Raw genomic sequence first — 21,436 nt, 5'->3', positions numbered from 1 at the left:
ATGGTATACTTGGAATGTATTTTCATTTAAATTTCCAACTCTTTGCACACTGACACACTGACTTATATTGTGTGATCTTGCTAAATTAACTTTTAAATCCTTGTCATTGTTTTACAGAGTTCTAGGTAAGAATTTTCTATGTAAAATACAATCATGTCATTTGAAAAAAGAGATAGGTTTGATTTTTCCTTTCTGATCTGCATACCTTTTATTTCTTTTACTTGCCTTATTGCACTAGCTAGTGCCTCTAGTACAATGTTTAATACAAGTAGTGGGAATGGACATCCTTGTCTAATTCCTGATATTAGAGGGAAAACAAGGTATTTACTCCAAGATAAACTGGATGCTGAGCATTAAAACAAATCTTAATAAATTTTTAACGAAGGACTGAAATCATGCAGAGTATGTCCTCCGACCACGATGGAATTACATAGAAACAAATAATAATATTATACCACTTCATGTAAAATGCAGGAAGCTTGAAACTGTATAGATACATTTACAGGCATATTCCAAATATATTGCAGGTTTTGTTCCAGACCACTGCAATAAGGTGAATATCGCAATAAAGTGAGTCACAGAATTTTTTTGGTTTCCTAGTACATATAAAATTAGGTTTACACTATACTGTAGTCTATTGTGTGCAATAGCATTAATGTACACACCTTAAATTAAAAATACCTTAATGCAGGACTTCCCTGGTGGTGCAGTGGTTAAGAATCCACCTGCCAATGCAGGGGACATGGGTTCAAACCCTGGTTTGGGAAGATCCCACATGCTGTGGAGCAACTAATCCTGTGAGCCACAACTACTGAGCCCGTGTGCCACAACTACTGAAGCCAGCGCACCTAGAGCCTGTGCTCTGCAACAAGAGAAACCACCGCAAGGAGAAGCCCACGCACCATAACAAAGAGTAGACCCCGCTCGCCGCAACTAGAGAAAGCCCACACCAGCAAAGAAGACCCAATGCAACCAAAAATAAATAAATAAATAAATAAATTTATTAAAAATAAATTAAATAAAAATACATTAAGAGGGACAATATTCTATTATATTTATCCACATATTTCTTACCTTTTTTTTTTGGCTGCACTGCGTAGCCTGTGGGATCTTAGTTCCCCAACCAGGAATTGAACATGCGCCCCCTGCAATGGAAGTGCGGAGTCTTAACCAGTGGACCGCCAGGGAAGTGCTGACATATTTCTTTTTTTATTTCTCTTGCTCTTCGTTCCTTCCTGAATATTCTATGTAATCAGCCTGAAGATGGTCTTTGCTACCTCATAGTGCACATCTGCTAGCAATTGTCTTAGTTTTCATTTATATGAAAATCTCTTTGTTTTTCCATCATTGTTTAATAATATTTTCAATGAATAAAGCATTCTGGATGTTTTTCAGCATTTTAAAGATGTCATTCCATGGTCTTTGGCTCCCATTTTTCCTGGTGGGAGGGTAGCCACAGTTTTTATCATTGATTTTCTGAATGTAATGCATTATTTTTCTCTGATTTTTTAAAAAGTTTTTGCTTTATCTTTGGTTTTCACCCATTTGACAATTACATGCCTAGTTGCCATATTTTGGTATTTATTCTTTGTGGGGTTTGCTTACCTTCTGGAATCTGTGAATGTGTGTCCTTCACCAACTTTGAGAAAATGTTGGCCATTATTTCTTCAAATATTTTTACTACCCCATGTTATCTCTCTTTTCTTTTTTTTTAAGTTGAAGTATCGTTGATTTACAATGTGTTAGTTTCAGGTGTACAGCACAGTGATTCAGTTTTATATATATATTCTTTTCCAGATTCTTTTCCTTATAGGTTATTACAAAATGTTGAGTATAGTTCACTGTGCTATACAGTAGGTCCTTGTTGATTATTTCTCTTTTCTTTCTAGGACCCTAAATACAAGTGTGTAAGGGATTTGAATATTGTTTACAGTTCCCCAAGATTGTGTTCATTTTATTTCCAGTGTTTCCTCTCTGTTCTTCAGATTAGATCCGTTCTGCTAATCTCTCTTCAAGTTCACTGATGCTGCTGACATTTACAAACTGCTATTAAATAAAGCCAGTAGATTTTTAATTTCAGATGTTACATTTTTTAGTTTAGAATTTTCAATTGGGTTCTTTTTTTTATAGTTTTTATTTCTTTGCTGAAGTTTTAAAGTTTGATGTAGTCCCGTTTGTTGATATTTGCTTTTGTGGCCTGTGTTTTTGTGTCATATTCAAGAAATCATTGCCAAATCCTATGCGTGATGCTTTTCTCCTGTGTTTTCTTAGAAGAGTTTTATAGCTTTAATTCTTACATTTAGGTCTTTGATAAATTTTGAGTTAATTTTTGTATGTGATGTAAGGTAAGAATTCGAGTTTATTCTTTTGCATGTGGATATCCACTTCTCCCAACACTATTGGTTGAAAAAATGGTTTTTGTCTTATTGAATGGTCTTGGTATCCTTGCCAAAAATTATTTAACTATATACACACGGATTTATTTGTGGTCTATCTATTCAATTCCGTGGTTCCGTACGTCTATCTTTATGCCAGTATTAGTTTTGTTAAGTAAGTTTTGAAATTAGGAAGAGTGACTCTTCCAACTTTGTTCTTTTTTAAGATTGTTTTGGCTATTCAGAGTCCCTTGAGAGTCTGTGAATTTTAGGGAGGATTTTTTTCTATTTCTGCAAGAAAACATTGGGATTTTGTTAAGGATTGCATTGAATCTATGGATCACTTGGGTAGTATTGACAACTTAACAACATTAAGTCTTATAATCCATTAACATGTGATGTCTTTCCACTTATTTGTGTCTTCTCTAATTTCAGCAATGTTTTGTAGCTTTCAGTGTACAACTCATTTGTCTCCTTGGCTAAGTTAATTCCTAAGTATTTTATTCTCTCTGATGCTATTGTAAATGGAACTTTTTTTTTTAATTTCCTTTTTGGATTGTTCATTGTTAGTGTATGGAAATGAACTGATTTTCTAAAAATTTTAAATGGGTTTATTCAAGTTACCTTTAAAAATTATTTATTCAAAATAGTCCCTGTCAAAAAATGGAAATAAAAATGTGATTAAAAGTTAAAATAAAGGAGAAGGTTTTCTTCTTCCTGGTATTAAAATGTACCACATTGGGGCTTCCCTGGTGGCGCAGTGGTTGAGAGTCCACCTGCCGATGCAGGGGACGCGGGTTCGTGCCCCGGTCCGGGAAGATCCCACATGCCGCGGAGCGGCTGGGCCCGTGAGCCATGGCCGCTGAGCCTGCGCGTCCGGAGCCTGTGCTCCGCAACGGGAGAGGCCACAGCAGTGAGAGGCCCGTGTACCGCAAAAAAAAAAAAAAAAAAAAAAAGTACTACATTGCAAGGAGGCACGTAATAGTGAAGTACAGTTGAGAAAAGTAGGAAAGGAAAGTGGTTAGCAGTAGATGAAAGGTACCAAGAAACTCTAGGAAGGAAGAAATAAGACAGGATGGTGTTCATGAAAGAAAGGAAGTATAAGAAATCTTGCTCAGAACATGCCCTTCATAGAAACTGCAAGACTCTTTGGAACTGATTTACCTAAAACACCTCCAAGAGAGATTTTGGCAGTAATGGTATGAATTTCTGGTAATGGTAGCAATGAGAAATTGGATGAAAACGAGAGTAATACTTGAAAACTGGTCTACAGAGAAAGTTTTCCCATCTTCAACTTTCTTCATCTCTGTGTGCAGAAAAACAGTAAGTTTCTTAAGTTCAGGAAACACACATACACCAACACAATAAAAACAGTACACACACAAACACCTAATTTTTTTTTTTTTTTTTTTATGCGGTATGCGGGCCTCTCACTGTTGTGGCCTCTCTTGTTGCGGAGCAAAGGCTCCGGACGTGCAGGCTCAGCGGCCATGGCTCACGGGCCCAGCCGCTCCGCGGCATGTGGGATCTTCCCGGACCGGGGCACGAACTCGTATCCCCTGTATCGGCAGGCGGACTCTCAACCACTGCGCCACCAGGGAAGCCCCACACACCTATTTTTAAAATCACATGTAACTTGACACTTCTCCAAACCAATTAAACAAACAAAACCAAAATGCACAACTGAGATTTTTCTCCCCCCAAAATGAATGAATTATCAGGAGAAATGTATAGAGTGTTGTTGTCCCAGACTCTAGCTCTCCTTTCTTTTGGTATTTTTGGGGAAAGACAGCACAATAGTTAGCTCTTTACAGTGTTACCTACAGCAACATTTGCCAGTCAAATCCTACTCATGTACATGATTGCCTGTCAGTTTTCCAAGTCTGCGTTAGAACAATAAAAAAATAACAGTAACAAAACAGGTTTATTAGTTAAAAGGCATTCCATTTTGAATCACTTCAGGAAAAGTCTAGAAAATGTTGGTGGCTGAGATAGGAAACTGTTTATTGGTTTTATTTTTATTTTAAACTCATATATTTCTTGACTATGTATTAAATGTTTATATAAATACACTTTCTGCAGAGTGAATTAGTATACTTTATATTTCCTTTCTTGCATGGATTTTCTACCAACTCATCTTTAATTTTTAAAGATATCTTTTTTCTTGCAGTGTTTTACTACATCCTTAAGTTATTTTAAATCTCCAAAAAAAAGTTTCTAGCTTACAAAATCCTCAGAACAAAGTTACTTGAGAAGCAAACTGATTTTTGCATGTTGCTTCTATATCTTCGCTGAATTTGTTTGTTAGTTCTAGCAGTTCTTTTGTAGAATCTTTAGGATTTTCTACATATTAGATCATGTCATCTGTGAACAGAGGTACTTTTACTTATTCACCTCCAATTTAGATGCCTTTTACTTCTCTCTGTTGCCTAACTGCTGTGGCTAGGACTTCCAGTACTATGTGGAGCAGAAGTGATGAAAGCAGTCATCCTTCACTTGTTCCAGATCTTAGGGAAAAAGTTTTCAATCTTTCAGCATCGAGTATGAAGTTAGCTGTGAGTTTTCCATATGTTGAGGTAGTTTCCTTCTATTTCTAGTTTGTTGAGTGTTTTGATCATGAAAGGGTGTTGAATTTTGTCAAATGCAATTCTGTGTCAATTGAGATAAATGTGTGCAGTTTTTGTCCTTCATTCTGTTAATGGGGTGTATAAGAGTGACCGAGTTTCATATGTTGAACTATCCTTGCATTCCAGGAATAAATCTCACTTGGTCATGGTGAATAATCCCTTTAATAAGCTGTTGAGTTTGGTTTGCCAGTATTTTGTTGAGGAGTTTTGCATCAATGTTCATAAGGGATATTGGTCTGTTTTTTCGTATAATGTCTTTGCCTGGCTTTGGTATCATGGTAATGCCGGCCTCATAGAATGAGCTAGGAATTGTTCCTTCCTCTTTAGTTTTTTGGAAGAGTATGAGAACGATTGATGTTAGTTCTTTTCTAAGTGTTTGGGTGGTATTCACCAGTGAAGTCATCTGGTCCTAGGCTTGTCTTTGTTGGGAAGTGTTTTATTGTTGATTCAGTCTCCTTACAAGTTATAGGTCTGTTCATATTTTCTATTTTCTTCATGATCCAGTCTTGGTAGGTTGTGTATTTCTAGGAATTTGTCTATTTTATCTAGGTCATTCAATTAGGGGGGGTATACAGTTGTTCATAGTACTCTCTTGTAAACCTTTTTTGTAAAATTGGTAGAATGTCTCCTCTTTCATTTCTGATTTTAGTTATTTGACCCTTTTCTCTTTTTTTCTTGTCAGTCTAGCTAAAGGTTTGTCAATTTTGTTGATCTTTTTGAAGAATGAAACTCTTGGTTTCATTAATTTTCTCTATTGTTTTCCTATTCTCTATTTTACCTCTAATCTTTAGTATTTCCCTCCTTCTGCCAGCTTTAGGTTCTTCCTTTTCTGGTTCCTTAAGGTATAAAGTTAGGTTGTTGATTTGAGATCTTTCTTTTTTTAAATGTAAGCACGTACAGCCATAGATTCTCTCTTAGCACTGCTTTGTTGCATCCTATAAGTTTTGGTATGTTGTGTTTTCATTTTTATTGGTCTCAAGATATTTTCTAATTTTCATTTTGATTTTTTTCTTCACCTGTTGGTTGTTAAAGAGTGTGTTGTTTAATTTCACACATTTGTGAATTTTCTGATTTTCCTTCTGCTGCTGCTTTCTAGTTTCATTCCATTGTGATCAGAAACAATGTTTTGTATGATTTCAATTTTTTAAATTTATTAAGACTTGTTTTGTGACCTAACATATTGTCCATCCTGGAGAATATCCTGTGTGCACTTGAGAAAACTGTATACTGTGCTGTTGTTGGGTGTATGTTCTGTATAAGCCTATTAGGTACAATTAGTCTAAAGTGATATTCAGGTCCTTTATTTCCTTATTTATCTGCTGTCTGGTTGCTCTATTCATTATTGAAAGCGGGACTTTGGAGTCTCTGACTGTTATGTTAGAGCCATTTCTCCTGGTCAGATCTATGTGTGAGTAATCATAGCCCAATAACTTGCCTCCCCAACAGCTTTTTGTTTTGTTTTTATTGTGAATTTTTTGTTTTGTTTTTATATGTGTATCCTACATAAAAGAGTGCATATACATATATGGGCATTTAAAAACTAAAGCAACTCCCCATTTCCCCCCATTGGCACTTAAAATCCATATTTTTCTACATAGTTATGTATCCCTTTACAAGGTATTGTTTAGTTTGCCTGTTTTTACACTTTTTATAAATAGAAAAAATTCTTTTGCAACTTGAGTTTTTCCTTTCAAGATTATGTTTCTGAGATTTAACTGCATTGATGCATGTGACTGTTTTTATTTCATTTTCACTGCTGTATGTATTTCTGTGTTGAATTTGTTCATACCAAAATTGTTAATCTGTTCTACAGTTGAAGGTGCCTACTGCTCCTCTTTTTTATGAACACTTCTGCTCTGACCCCTGGTGCACAAGTTCAAGAATTTCTCCAGAGAATATACTTAGGGGTAGAATTGCTAGGGCTTGGAATGTCCACATTTAACATTTACTACAGTGGTTTGCCAATTTACACCATCCTCAGCACTGTTGCACAAGTGTCCGACACTTGGTATTTCAGACTTAAAGTTTTTTCCAGGCTGTGAAATTTTATCTCATGGCCTAAATTTGTATTTTCCTGACTACTAATTAGGTTGAACAGTGTTTTATATGCTTATGGGCCATTTGTGTTTTCTCTCTGGGCAATTCCTCTTCAATTATTTTGCCCCTTATTCAACTGAATGTGTTGTCTTGTTCTCACTAATTTATGGGACTTCTTAATGTATCCTGGACACTAAGCCCATGACAATTATATATACTGCAATGACTTTTTTAGTCTGAAAATACTGAGCTCTGTAACTGTACATCTCTATCCTCTTTTCTCTTGGCCCACCCTCTTTGCCCATCCCCCTTGACCCATCCCCCTCTGCCCCTGCCTTGAGGTCATTTGAAACAATAGGTTCAGGTGGGAAGGCAACACCCTTAATCACACCCTTAATCCAATCTTCCTGGTGGGTTTGCCCCCTTCATCTGGCAGAAAACTCTCACTAGAGTGAGACTGAAAATGATGCGAGACCATTTTTTTGTCCCCAGCTAAGACTGTTTCTTCACATTCATTGCACAGCATGGGGGATATGGGGTGGCGGGCGTGGGGGGTGGGGGAGTTGTGGAGCAGCGGAATTCAACTCTTTAAGGCTCCAAACCAGGACCCTCAACCAATTTAGAATTCAGGCTGTAGGCAGAGTGGTATTTCCTTCCTTCTCCAACCAGGTGGCTCTCAACTCGGTTTTCTTTTCCTTGTAGAACTTGGCTCAGAGCAGCCAGAATGAGCTGAGTCAACACATGCCAATGTTCTGCCCCCTTTCCACCATCTGTGCTAACCTACAGACTTGGGTGGCACAGAATCCAGCTTCCAAAGGACCACAGGCAACCATTTGACCAAATGTTTCACTACTATATGACTAACGGCAACAACTTTCCAGCCTGTCACATCTTTACCTTTATAGCCTCAAACCCAACCCTCTCCATTCACCCAATTTTAAAACTTTAGATTCTGTAACTTGCAGCCCCCAGTACCAAATTAGGATCAATTAATATCATTTAAGATCTGATGGGTAGGACTTCCCTGGTGGTACAGTGGTTAAGACTCTGTGCTTCCAATGTAGGGGGCCCGGGTTCGATCTCTGGTCAGAGAACTAGATCCCACATGCATGCCGCAACTAAGACTCGGTGCAACTAAATAAAAATAAAAATAAACAAATATATAAAAAATAAATATTAAAATAAAAAATGATCAGATGGGCAATTCAGGGCTGAAATAGTGTCTCTATGATGTCTTCAGGGATTCGATTGCTTTTGTCTTTCTGCTCAGACAATGTTAGAATGGGCATTTAGCCTTCACAAGATGGCTGCCTGAGCTCCAGCCTTCACAGCTGCCTTCAAGGCAGCAGGGAGCATGAAAAGGCAAGGGCAAAAGGATATTATTGATCAACCGATTCAGCTCTCCCTTCCAGTTTTCTTTGCCATAAACTATATTTACATAAGCATTTAGGTACTTATTTAGGTGGGAAAGATGATACTCAGATTTCTCTACTAGGTTCAACAGAATATAATGTTGAAGAATGCTACCGTGTGGAGTAGGTAATGGCACATTGAAACAAAGGTTAAACAAGGGATACTTAATCTGCAAAGAGACTTATAATAATAATTTAAAGCTTCATCAGCAGGACTTATTCCCATTTAAAACAGTAAGAGATGGGACCACCAGGAAACAAAATCAACTTCTGAGAATATGAAAAGGGATGTAGGGCAAACTAGATGGAAAAACAGTATTTACTGAGTTATAAATATAGGTTTTCCATAAGGTGGACATGAATTTCGTTCCCCTAACTTTGAAATTATTGAGGAATAACTGGCACAAGCTATTGAATATATTTAACATGTACAATGTGATGATTTGGTATGCATATACACTGTGGAATGATTACCAAGATCAAGCTAATTAACACATCCATCACCTCCCCTAGTTAGGGACATTCATTTCTATTCAATGACACATCTTGTAAATACAAAATAAAACCCAAATCAGTGGTCAGGGAATTCAAAATTTACCTGCAAAAAGGGCAAGGCAATAAACTCAGAGTCTAGTCTGTCAACTATTTCCTACATTATGTACAGAAGCACTTTGCCAATTTGTACCCAGCAATTTCTTCTGTAGCTGACTGGGGTCCAGACACTAAGTATGAACGTGTGTGCAGAGCCAAAGGCATTCTCCATGGGCAGGGGGTTATCAACAGACAGTGGAGAGAACTAAGGTTTTATATCTTTCTTGCATTACCATAATTGCAAATATGCATTTCAGGGTGTGATTTTGTTTTTGAAGATACTTCCCTTGAATATGTGACCTATGGTTACAATGAACAATAATAAGATGAAATTTTAGTTTTGGGGAGCTGACCCACACCACCCCATCTGAGGATCATTACTTTGTGGGATACACTGAAGTCAGCTCACCTTTAAGGAACTTCCCCCAAAGGTCCACCCACCAACTTCTACTCACATCTCATTGGTCAGAATTTAGTCATGTGGTTAGCTCTCCAAGGGAGCCTGGGAAATGTAGTTTTCAGTTGGCCACAAATTGCTAAGCCCCAGCAAGATCAGAGGTTTTTCTTGTTGTTTGTTTGTTTATTTTAACAAAGAAGAAGGAAAGAAGAGATCTTAGATGGGCAATTCTACCTGGCTGGGGGCAGAAAGGAATTTCATTCCTGCAGAATTGTTACAAGGGCTGAAGAAGCAAGTCTAAGCAATGCTCCCAGAAACGGTCCTGCTTAATTGGTCTGATTAGCCTCAGGAACACTTTTTCTGCTGCCACCCATGCCAGCAAAACGGATGACCTCTGCACAGCCTGCTTCTTCATGTCACTTCCAAATCAGAGCCTTTGATGAGTGCATCTTATTGGTAGAAACTAGGTCACAGATCTGCAAGGGAGGCTGGGAAATGTAGTTTAAAAATTTGACCTTAAGAAGGTGGGATTCACAATTGTGATAAACCAGCATATTTCACTGATTTTAAGACATGATTTTTAAAATTTTTTTATTTATTTATTTTCTTTCCTCCACATTTTCATGTCTCTCAAATCAGGATGCTTCTGACCATTGGTGATGGCTCTTGGCCGTTTGCCAGTTTTGTGATGGAGTTGGCATTGCCCGTACATGCATGAAACTTCTTTATAAGGTTGTGAAACACCTCCATCAAAAGGGTGCAGGGGCTTCCCTGGTGGCGCAGTGGTTGAGAGTCCGCCTGCCGATGCAGGGGACACGGGTTCGTGCCCTGGTCCGGGAAGATCCCACATGCCGTGGAGCGGCTGGGCCCGTGAGCCATGGCCGCTGAGCCTGCGTGTCCCGAGCCTGTGCTCTGCAACGGGAGAGGCCACAACAGTGAGAGGCCCGCGTACCCCCCACCCCCCACAAAAAAAACAAAGTCTTACTGTATAGCACAGGGAGCTATATTCAATATCCTGTGATAAACCATAATGGAAAATAATATGAAAAAGAATGTATATATGTATAACTGAGTCACTTTGCTGTACACCAGAAACTAACACAACATTGTAAATCAACTATACTTCAACAAAATAAATTTTTTTTTAAAAAGGGTGCAGGGGGCTTCCCTGGTGGCGCAGTGGTTGAGAGTCCGCCTGCCGATGCAGGGGACACGGGTTCGTGCCCCGGCCCAGGAAGATCCCACATGCCGTGGAGCGGCTTGGTCCGTGGGCCATGGCCACTGAGCCTGCGCGTCCGGAGCCTGTGCTCCACAACGGGAGAGGCCATGACAGTGCGAGGCCCGCGTACCACACACACAAAAAAAGGGTGCAGGATTTTCCTGGTGGTCCACTGGTTAAGAGTCCGTGCTTCCACTGCAGGGGGTGTGGGTTTGATCCCTGGTGGGGGAAATTCCACATGCCACACAATGCAGCCAAAAAAAAAAAAAAAAAAAAAAAACCAAAAATAAAAAAGGGTGCAGTTGAGGTATCTGCAGCTTGGAAGAAAATTCTGGAACAAACAGTGCTCATAAACGCTGCACCATCAATGCTCCATCCCCAAATGCAGAACCTATAACAGACTCCTATGAGTTAAAAGGGGACCCAGAAGAGTTGTACCTGAAAATATAGAGAACTTCTAGAAATAAGTTAAATGATCTCCTTTGCTTATGCTTTCCTTCTTTGTGTGTTCACAAGAGAGACAGATGTCTCAGTAAAGAAAATGAGATCTTTCAAGAAGAGCAAAATGCAGATTCTAAGTGGTAAGAAAACATTGTGTCAGAATTTAATTCCCAGTGTTTTCTCTTATCGGTCCATAAAATAATAGGACATCTTACCATTGGTAGCATCTTAGATTCAATGAAATAGTCGGTCAAGCATGGGGAAGGGGTCAAAAGATTCTAGGCAACCAGGGCAAAGTCTGCACTGGTGGACAGGACAGTGAGGAAATGTTTCCCGGCTCCTGACCACCGGAGGTGGCATGGTAGGAGCGGGGGAATTGCTGGTGAACGTGGGGTCCTGGACGTATGGGTAGTGTGCCTGGTTCCAAGGGGACAGCTCTCAGGACTCCTCAGGCCACCCTGGGAAGAGCAGGGAGCTGCCCAATGGACAGAACTGCCTCCTGAATGTACCCAAGGCCCAGCAGGGAAGCGTGGCTCCCTGGCGACCCCAGGCTCCTGCAGAATCGGGTTCTGCAGGTGGGAGTATCGACCCCTGGGTGCAGAATTCTGCTCCTTCCTAGGGCTTGGCAGGCTGTGGAGCCCTTCCACGCCCATTGTGCCTTTGCTTCCTCCCAATTCCACACCCCACCGTGGGACCGTGTGTTTGCTTTGCACATTTGTCTCCCGGTATCAAAGCCTCAGCTCTGTGAGGATGGGTACCATCTGTGTGGTTGCCCGACCAGTAATAGAGCTCAAAAAATACTTGTTAAATGAATGAATGAATAAGCTAACAGATGACAGGGACGGGACTAGGACAGTGAGACTCAGAGGACCCCCAGGTCTGGCGAATGGTAGAGCCGAGGGCTTTGCCCCTCCCCTCATCCCTGTGCATCTCCCACCTGCCATCCTAGGAGAGACCCCCCGAGAGCAGACTCTGAGATGGAGATCGGGTGCAGGAAGTTTCTGGGGGAGTGCTGTTGGCATGGATGTAAGGGTGTGTGTAAATGAAGTGCACGGAGGGGAGAGTTGAACTGCCAGGCAGATGCAAGGAAGGCGTCAGCCAATCCCATGGCAGCTCTGACACTGGGATGGCCTGGCAGCATTGTCCCAAGCTGGGACGTGGGAACCAGACCTTTATATGTCATGTCGACCAGCCCTTGGGTGTAGGCGGCCCCAGTGAAGGGGACATGACAGAGGAGGGAAAGTTCCAGAGAGGTGCCCAGCTGTAAAGTGTCAGCAGCCAGCATTCCCAGGGCTGGGCAAGGGTGGGACAGGTGTTTGGACCTAAAGGGGATGCCTGGACAGCACACTGCGGCATCCCCTACACCCACAGGTGTTGTCATCTCAAGACAGAAGAAGTTACTCTGGAAGGGTGTGTGTGTGTGTGCACTTAAAAAAAGAAGCCTGCACTTCCATTGTGGCTGGTTTCAGGAAGGTAGATGTGCTGCTAGTCAACTCCAGACTTGACCTGAACGTGAAGGAGCATTTTTGAGAGCGAGTGAAGTTCTCGCCAGAGGAACTGGCACCGTGGTGATGGAGATGACGATATGGGTAATTGGCCGGTGGGATTCCAAGGACAAAAATGTGATTTAGCCAAGTTTGCAGGGTAGCAGGTGTGAGGAAGAGGCACGGGAAGTCGGGAGACCTCAGCTTGTGCTGGAAAATGCCCTTACTCTGTGTCTTGGCAAGTCCCCTCACCCACGTGCCTCCGTTTATTCCTCTGTAAAATGGGAATAATATGTCTTGCCTGGTGCCCCTGGCAGATACTAGTCTCCTCCTCAGATCCATTCTCCCATCTTCCTTGGTAAGAAACCCCTGATTTTAGCTGGGCATATGCCATACCTTAAGAACTATATTTCCCAGTTTCCCATACAGCAAGGTGAGGCCAGGTGACTAGGTTTACAATCATTGTAAGTAAGAGGAAATGGCGTGTACATCTTCCGTGAAGAGAGAAGATGTGGGACTTCCCTGGCGGTCCAGTGGTTAAGACTCTGCACTTCCACTGCAGGGGGCAGGGGTTCAATCCTTGGTCGGGGAACTAAGATCCCACATGTTGCGAGGTGCAGCCAAAAAAAAAAAAAAAAGAGAGAGAGAGAAGATGTGCCCTTATTCTGCTCCTCTTTGTGGCCGATGGGAGTGCTGTCAGAACAGAATGGCTGGAGCTCCAGCAGCCATTTTATTTTTATTTTTTAATAGATCTTTATTGGAGTATAATTGCTTCACAATACTGTGTTAGTTGATGTTGCATAACAAAGCGAATCAACCATATGCATATACGTGTCCCCATATCCCCTTCTTCTTGAGCCTATTCCACCCCTTTAGCTCATCGCAAAACACCAAGCTGATCTCCCTGTGCTATGCTGCTGCTTCCCACCAGCCAACTATTTTACATCTGGTAGTGTATATATGTCGATGCTACTCTCACTTTGGCCCAGCATCGCCTTCCCACCCCATGTCCTCAAGTCCATTGTCTGTGTCTACCTCTTCCTGTCCTGCCCCTAGGTTCTTCAGAACCTTTTTTGGTTCTTTTTAGATTCCATATATATGTGTTAGCATACAGTATTTGTTTTTCTCTTTCTGACTTACTTCACTCTGTATGACAGACTCTACGTCCATCCACCTCACTACAAATAACTCAATTTCATTTCTTTTTATGGCTCATATTCCATTGTATATATGTGCCACATCTTCTTTACCCATTCATCTGTCGATGGACACTTAGGTTGCTTCCATGTCCTGCTATTGTAAACAGTACTGCAATGAACACTGTGGTACATGACTCTTTTTGAATTATGGTTTTCTCAGGGTATATGCACAGTAGCAGGATTGCTGGATCATATGGTAATGCTATTTTTAGTTTTTTAAGGAACCTCCATACTGTTCCCCATAGTGGCTGTATCAATTTACATTCCCACCAACAGTGCAGGAGGGTTCCCTTTTCTCCACACCCTCTCCAGCATTTATTGTTTCTAGATTTTCTGATAATGGCCATTCTGACCGGCATGAAGTGATACCTCACTGTAGTTTTGATTTTCATTTCTCTAATAATTAGTGATGTTGAGCATCTTTTCATGTGCCTCTTGGCCATCTGTATGTCTTCCTTGGTGAAATGTCTATTTAGGTCTTCCGCCCATTTCTGGATTGGGTTATTTGGTTTTTTTGTTATTGAGCTGCATGAGCTGCTTATAAACTTTGGAGATTAATCCTTTGTCAGTTGCTTCGTTTGCAAATATTTTCTCCCATTCTGAGGGTTGTCTTTTTGTCTTGTTTATGGTTCCCTTGCTGTGCAAAAGCTTTTGTTTAATTAAGTCCCATTTGTTTATTTTTGTTTTTATTTCCATTTCTCTAGGAGGTGGGTCAAAAAGGATCTTGCTGTGATTTATGTCATAGAGTGTTTTGTCTATGTTTTCCTCTAAGAGTTTTATAGTGTCTGGCCTACATTTAGGTCTTTAATCCATTTGGAGTTTATTTTTGTGTATGGTGTTAGGGAGTGTTCTAATTTCATTCTTTTACATGTAGCTGTCCAGTTTTCCCAGCACCACTTATTGAAGAGACTGTCTTTTCTCCATTGTATATTCTTGCCTCCTTTGTCATAAATTAGGGGCCCATATGTGCATGGGTTTATCTCTGGGCTTTCTAGTCTGTTCCATTGATCTATATTTCTGTTTTTGTGCCAGTACCATACTGTCTTGATTACTGTAGCCATTTTAGACTATGCTGTGACCTTGCAAGTGGAAGGTACACATGGCAAAGAAACAAGGTATCAGAAGGCTGGGTTCCTGACACTGCAGAATTCCAGGCACTCATTACCTCTAGGACAGTTTCACAACCTGAGCCCTATTGACATTTTGTACCAGAGAATTCTTTGCTGTGGGGCCTGTCCTGTGCACTGTAGGGTGTTTAGCAGCATCCCTGGCCTCTACCCACAAGATGCACCCCACACCCTGAGTTGGGACAACCAGAAATGTCTCTAGAGATTGCCATGTGTCCTCTGGGGGGCAAAGCCATCTTGGGTTGAGAGCCACTGCTCCGGACGAGTCTGTCCAATAGGAATATAATGCAAGCTATAGATTTAAATTTAAAATTTCTAGTAGTAGTCACATTTAAAAAAAGTAAAAATAAATGGGTGAAATTAATTTTAAAAATATTGTGTATTTAACTCAACACAGTTGTCCCTTGCTATCTGCAGGGGGTTGGTTCCAGGAGCTCCGCAGATACCAAAATCCAAGGAGGCTCGAGCCCTTTACGGCTGCCCCTGCCCCCCATCCCAGGGTTCCGCATCTGCGGACATCGAGGGCCAGCTGTATATTCAAAATATTATCATTTATCATATGATCAGTGTAAAAATTATTGATGGGCTACATTACATTCTGTTTTTCATATAAAATCTTTGAAACTGCTGTGTACTTTGCACTTTTGTTTATTTATTTATCTGTGGCTGCACCTTGTGGCTTGTGGGATCTTAGTTCCCTGACCAGGGATTGAACCTGAGCCCTTGGCAGTGAAAGTGCGGAGTCCTAACTGCTGGACCATCAGGGAATTCCTGTACTTTGTACTTCTTTTTTTAAATAAATTTATTTATTTATTTATTTAATTTTGGCTGCTTTGAGTCTTCGTTTCTGTGCACGGGCTTTCTCTAGTTGCAGCGAGCGGGGGCTACTCTTTGTTGTGGTGCGCGGGTTTCTCATTGCGGTGGCTTCTCTTGTTGCGGAGCACAGGCTCTAGGTGCGCAGGTTTCAGTAGTTGTGGCATATGGGCTCAGTAGTTGTGGCGCACAGGCTTAGTTGCTCCAAGATATGTGGGATCTTCCCGGACATGGGATCAAACCCACGTCCCCTGTGTTGGCAGCCGGATGCTTAACCACTGTGCCACCAGGGAAGCCCCTTTGCACTTTTAATACATCTCAGTTAAGACTAGCCATATTTCTTTTTTGTTGTTTATCAATTTTTATATTGAAGTCTAGTTGATTTACAACGTTGTGTTAATTTCTGCTGTACAGCAAAGTGATTCAGTTATACGTATATATACATTTTTTTTATATATGCTTTTCCATTGTGGTTTATCTCAGGATATTGAATATAGTTCCCTGTGCTCTACAGTAGGACCTTGTTGTCTATCTATTCTCTATATAGTAGTGTGCATCTGCTAACCCCAAACTCCCACTCCACGCCTCCCCCAGTGCCCTCCACCTTGACAACCACCAGTCTGTTCTCAATGTCCGTGATTTTGTTTCTGTCTCGTAGACAGGTTCATTTGTAAGACTAGCCATGGTTCAATTGCTCACTGGCCGCATGTGGTTCATTGGCACCGTATTGGACAGTGTCAACACTCTAGACTTTTAGAACTTGAGGGAGAAATAAACCTCTATCTCATCTGAGCTGTCTTTATGTCGAGGTTGCTGTTACTTGCATCAGAATGTAATCCTAACTTGGACTTGGGGTTTTTTACCCACTGCACACTTTGGAACATTCGAGAAGGAGTGAACACTCAGATTGGTGATGTGCAGCAGAAAAGCTGACAGTGTTTAGGGAAGCTGGGAGCATCCTGAACACCCTCTTGCTTAGTCCTCCCAACGGCTCCAAGACGCAGGCGGCGTCTTCATTCCGTAAACAAAGGCTCGGCTCAGAGAGCATGGTCACGTCGAGCCCAGGTGTGCCCTCCCAGGCCGAGGCACTCAGAGCATAGCACTGGCTGGGTCCCTCTCTAGGACTGGCCACCAGCTGAGTCACTTTGCCAAGGTCCCTCCCTTCCCCAGGGGCAACCCGTGCCTGATGCTACTGGTCAGTGTGAGTATACAAAGACCTGACTTCCTTGTCCCATTTCTAGAAAACTCGGAGGGCCATTCCAGTCCCCGGGTCCCTTTAGGATCCATGGAGATCTCATAGCTTAACTCGCCCGTCTGCCCACATCTTCCTTCCTTCACCCCCACTGCCCACAGCTGCTGATCCCAAGAGCACTCCTCAGTAAATGTCCATTGCAACTCTGCAACAGAGAGGTTAAGTGACTTGCCCAACGCAACACAGCCAGTCCACTCCCCAGAAGTCAGAGGTCACCTGGCCCCTTCTTACTCCCTGTGGCTCCCACTTTGTTGTCCCCCTAGAGAACCACACTTTTTCCTCCCTCGGCACCTTTGCACATGCTGTTCCTCATGCCTGGAGAACCTCCTGCTGTTTTCTTTCATCTACAGAAATCTTACCTCCCTTGGAACCCAGCTCAGATTACTGGCCTCTCCTTCCCCAAGGAAGCCTGCCAGGATTATCCAGCTCTAAGATCTCTGGGCAGCCCCGGCAGCCCTAGTGTGGCCCCTGCAGCCTCCTTCGGACACATGCGTGCTCATGGGTGCCACACAGCTCGGGAAGAGTCCCCAGGAGGCACACTGATGAGCGGGATGGGGTGGAAGTCGGGGGGGCTGAACTTTTTGAATGTTGTACGTAATTCTATGTTATTCCTAGAACATTAGTTAATTGCATAATCGACAGTACTAGTGATTTTCCTATCGGAAGCGTCTCCCATTGTGGGATCTTAGTTCCTAGACCAGGGATGGAACCACGGCCCCAACCATGTGAGCACTGAGTCCCAACCACTGGGCCACCAGGGAATTCCCTCCCATGGTGTTTCATGTCAGTTCAAGTCATTCACATTAGAAGAGCAGCTCCTAAGTAGCCTTTGTGTGAGGACCCCATGCCACGTGCAGGGGACGCATTTCCAAGGAGGACGTGGGCCCTGCCTAGGAGATTCCAGAGCCCGCTGGGGGCACAGACTCACAGAAGATTGCTGCTTCCTCAGGAGGGCTGTCAGCTCCTGAGGGCCTTGGAGACCCCCGCCTCCCCCAGCTGTTGGGTGCACATGGGGTGAGGTGGGCCAGCTGCCCCACCCATGCCCTGGCCTAGGCTGGGGGCCGAGAGGCGGCACTGGCACAGGGCACCGGGTCCAGAGGCCTAAGGTCAGGAGGCTTGGGTTCAAATCTGGGATCTCAGTCCCCTCGCCTTGGGCAGGTCGTTCCAGTGTTTGGAGCCTCCTGGGGTAATCGCAGCGAACCTTGCAGGGCTGTAGAGGAGAGAGTGCATTCGTGAAATGAATGCCTGTGTAGAGCCAGGGCTCAGCAGATGGGAGCTTCTGGTGTGTTCCCTGCCTGGGGCTTTGCCCCTCAGCGGGAGTCAGGGCCCAAGGTACAGTCAAGAGGGCCCCACAGGCCAGACACCAAGTGCAGGAGGGCTCCCGCCTGCCAGCGCCAGGCCCATCCCATTCCCCTGCCTGGGCGGAGTGTACAGCAGCGGGGGCGGGCCTGGCCTCCAGCTGGAGGATGCTGCCCGCTCTGTATTTGCAACCCACTGTCCCCAAGCCTGTGGGCATAATAGGGCCCAAGGGCGAGGCTCGCCCCAGGAGAACACCCCTGCCCACCAGCTCTGTGGGGCCCCAGGCCGCTCCTTAGGAGCAGACACACCTCTGATCCCAGCACGTTTGCCCAGCCTCATGTGAAGAAAGAAACGCAAGGCCTCGGGACAGGAATTGATGGTAACCAAAGAGCACAGGCCCTGAACTCTCAGCTCTGGTCTCGAAACCCAGCTGTGGCATTCAGATTCCTGAGCCTCAGTTTCCTCATCTGTGAGATGGGGTGATAAGCCTACTTCTCAGCATTGGCAAACTCCAGGGGATGGCGCCAGGCCTGGCACAGAGTAAAAGTCAATAGTCCTCCCTGGTGGTGCAGTGGTTAAGAACCCGCCTGCCAATGCAGGGGACACGGGTTCGATCCCAGGTCCGGGAAGCTCCCACATGCCAAGGAGCAACTAAGTCCGTGAGCCACAACTACTGAGCCTGCATGCCACAACTACTGAAGCCCGTGCGCCTAGAGCCCGTGCTCCGCAAGAAGAGAAGCCACTGCAATGAGAAGCCCGCGCACCGCAAGGAAGAGTAGCCCCTGCTCGCTGCAACTAGAGAAAGCCCGCACGCAGCAATGAAGACCAAACGCAGCCAAAAAAAAAAAAAAAAAAAAAGTCCACCATAAGTGAACTGTGGACATTTACAAAATGAAAAGAGAGACTGATAGGCTATCGCCTGCACGTCTGTCTTCTCCTGACAGGACTGGGAGCCCCTGGGGCCCAGGCTGGTCCTAACTGTGCAACGATGACAAGTCACAGGCAGGGGTACGCATCCTTGTTCACACAGCATGACTCAGAGGCAGTCTCCAAGGGCATTGCCAATCCTACACTCAGGAGAGTCCAAATCTGGGAGTTCCCTGGTGGTCCAGTGGTTAGGACTTGGCCCTTTCACTGACGAGGGCCTGGGTTCAATCCCTGGGCAGGGAACTAAGATCCCTCAAGCCGTGCAGCATCAACAGAAACAAAAGAGTCAAAATCTAGGAATGGAGTGAAGGTCTGAAGTCACCTCAAGGCACAGAGAAGGCTGGTCATTCCCGAGAGGCTACGCTCACTGACCCTAAGTGTCATCACCCCCTTGAAACGAAGCCTGATCACTCCCCTTCACCAAAGGCAAGACTGAGGTTCAAAGGGTCCAGTAATCATCTCTCCGGTGGTGTGAGACAAACCATGTCCCCTGTTCGTGGCTTAAAGCCGCATCTGTGTGTTTGCTCTCAGGGCTGCGTTCTGGGCAGGGCTTGGTGGGTGGCTCATTTCTGCTCCATGCGGTGTCTGCTGGAGCAGATCCACTGGCCCAGCCAAGACGGCCCTTGCTGGTGGCCCGAACGGGTGGGGCCTGGTGGGCCTTGCTCTCCAGCGGGGTGGTTGGACTCTCCCCTCGGTGTCCAGAGCTCCAGGAGAGTGCAGGCAGAAGCTGCCTGGCTTCCTAGGGCTGACTGGAACTGGAACACCTGAGTTCTACAGTCAAAGCAAGTCCCAGGACCATGCTGACGTGAGGGGCCGCATGCGGTCCATTTACCCCAATCCAGGCCCACACATCCTGACAAAGCCAGGTGGGAAAGCTGGACTTGAATCAGGGTCGTCTCCTTCCCATGCTCCCCATGCCCTTTCTCCAGGCTTTTGCACAGGTTGCGTGCTCAGCTGGAGACCCTCGTCCAGCCTTGATTTCACAGATTGGCCAAACTTCCGCCCATCCATCAGGAGACATCACACTACCTGGGAGACTTTTCTGAGCTCCAAAGTCCTCCCTTGAATTCACAGGGCAGCCTCTACATCCTTGATCACACTGCACTGTCATTGCTGCTCACCCACCGGCCTCTCCAGTCAGAATGCAAGCTTGCATCTCGCACCCAGGGCCATGCCTGGCACGCGGCAGGTGCTCTGGGGGTATCTGCCCAGTGAGGGAATCCAGAAAAGGGCACGCTGTTTCTACACCACCTCAGAGCCCCTCCCACGTGAACACCGGACTTGTCATGGACCCTCAGACGGAGCTTAGCGTTCAGGATGTTTATTTGGAGGTGCCCTTGAAATTAACACCTATGCAAGGGATGGGAAGGAAACAGGAGTGTATGAAGAAGGTCCCGTGACAGCTCTGACTGGCCCCACGGGGGATCCTAAGCCTACAACAGCCCATCAGCAGAGATGGCCAGACTTTGATATTTTGTGTGGGTAGTCATTGGGGTCACCCCAACAGGGGGTTACCTTGGGCAAGGAGGCTCTCCGCAACAGAGCCCCTGGGGCGGAAGGCTGCGGGCTGTCTGCTTATAGTCCTGCCTGTAGCTGGTGCAACAAATCCATCCGTGAAGGGGGATCTGAGTGGCAGGAGAGCAGTGGGGAGGTGGTGGGCCCTCAGAGCTGCCCAGAGGAAGTGGTTGCCAGTTGTGACCAGTGGCTGCAGTGGGGCAGGGGGGACCTAGAGAGCAGGGTGAGGGAGGCTTTGACTCACCCCCATGCTTGGGGGAGCTGGGAGCTCTGGGCCACGGTCTCCGGGGGACGTTATTTGCTCTGAATACCAGTCTGGGATAGAATGTGCAGCTCTTCTGTGCCAGGCACTGGACCAACGTGGGGACGGGGTGGGGTGTGAAGGTCACTCGGGTGTGGGTCATGGCTCTTTGACCTCCACTCCGTCCTAACTGCCCCACCCCCGTGACCCACTGCCCACACTCCTTCCAGACTGATCCTTCCAAAAGGCAGCTCATACATGCAACTCCTCTGCTGAAAACACACTTAGAATAAAAGCCCAGCTGCTTCTTTGCCAGGGCCTGCCAGGCCCTCTTTGATCTGCCCCACTCACCGTGCCCACCTCACCTTCTAAGCTCTCCCCTGGGTCACCCAGCCCCAGGCCACACCAAAGTAGGTCAGCCGCAGGGCCTTGCTTACTGTTGCCCTGCCTGGAACCACTTTCCCTCCGGATATTCACAGA

Source organism: Tursiops truncatus, chromosome 7 (genome assembly GCF_011762595.2).
Source record: "Tursiops truncatus isolate mTurTru1 chromosome 7, mTurTru1.mat.Y, whole genome shotgun sequence".
Lineage (NCBI taxonomy): Eukaryota > Metazoa > Chordata > Mammalia > Artiodactyla > Delphinidae > Tursiops > Tursiops truncatus.
The sequence above is the reverse complement of the archived record's forward strand: the minus strand, read 5'-3'. Positions refer to the sequence as shown.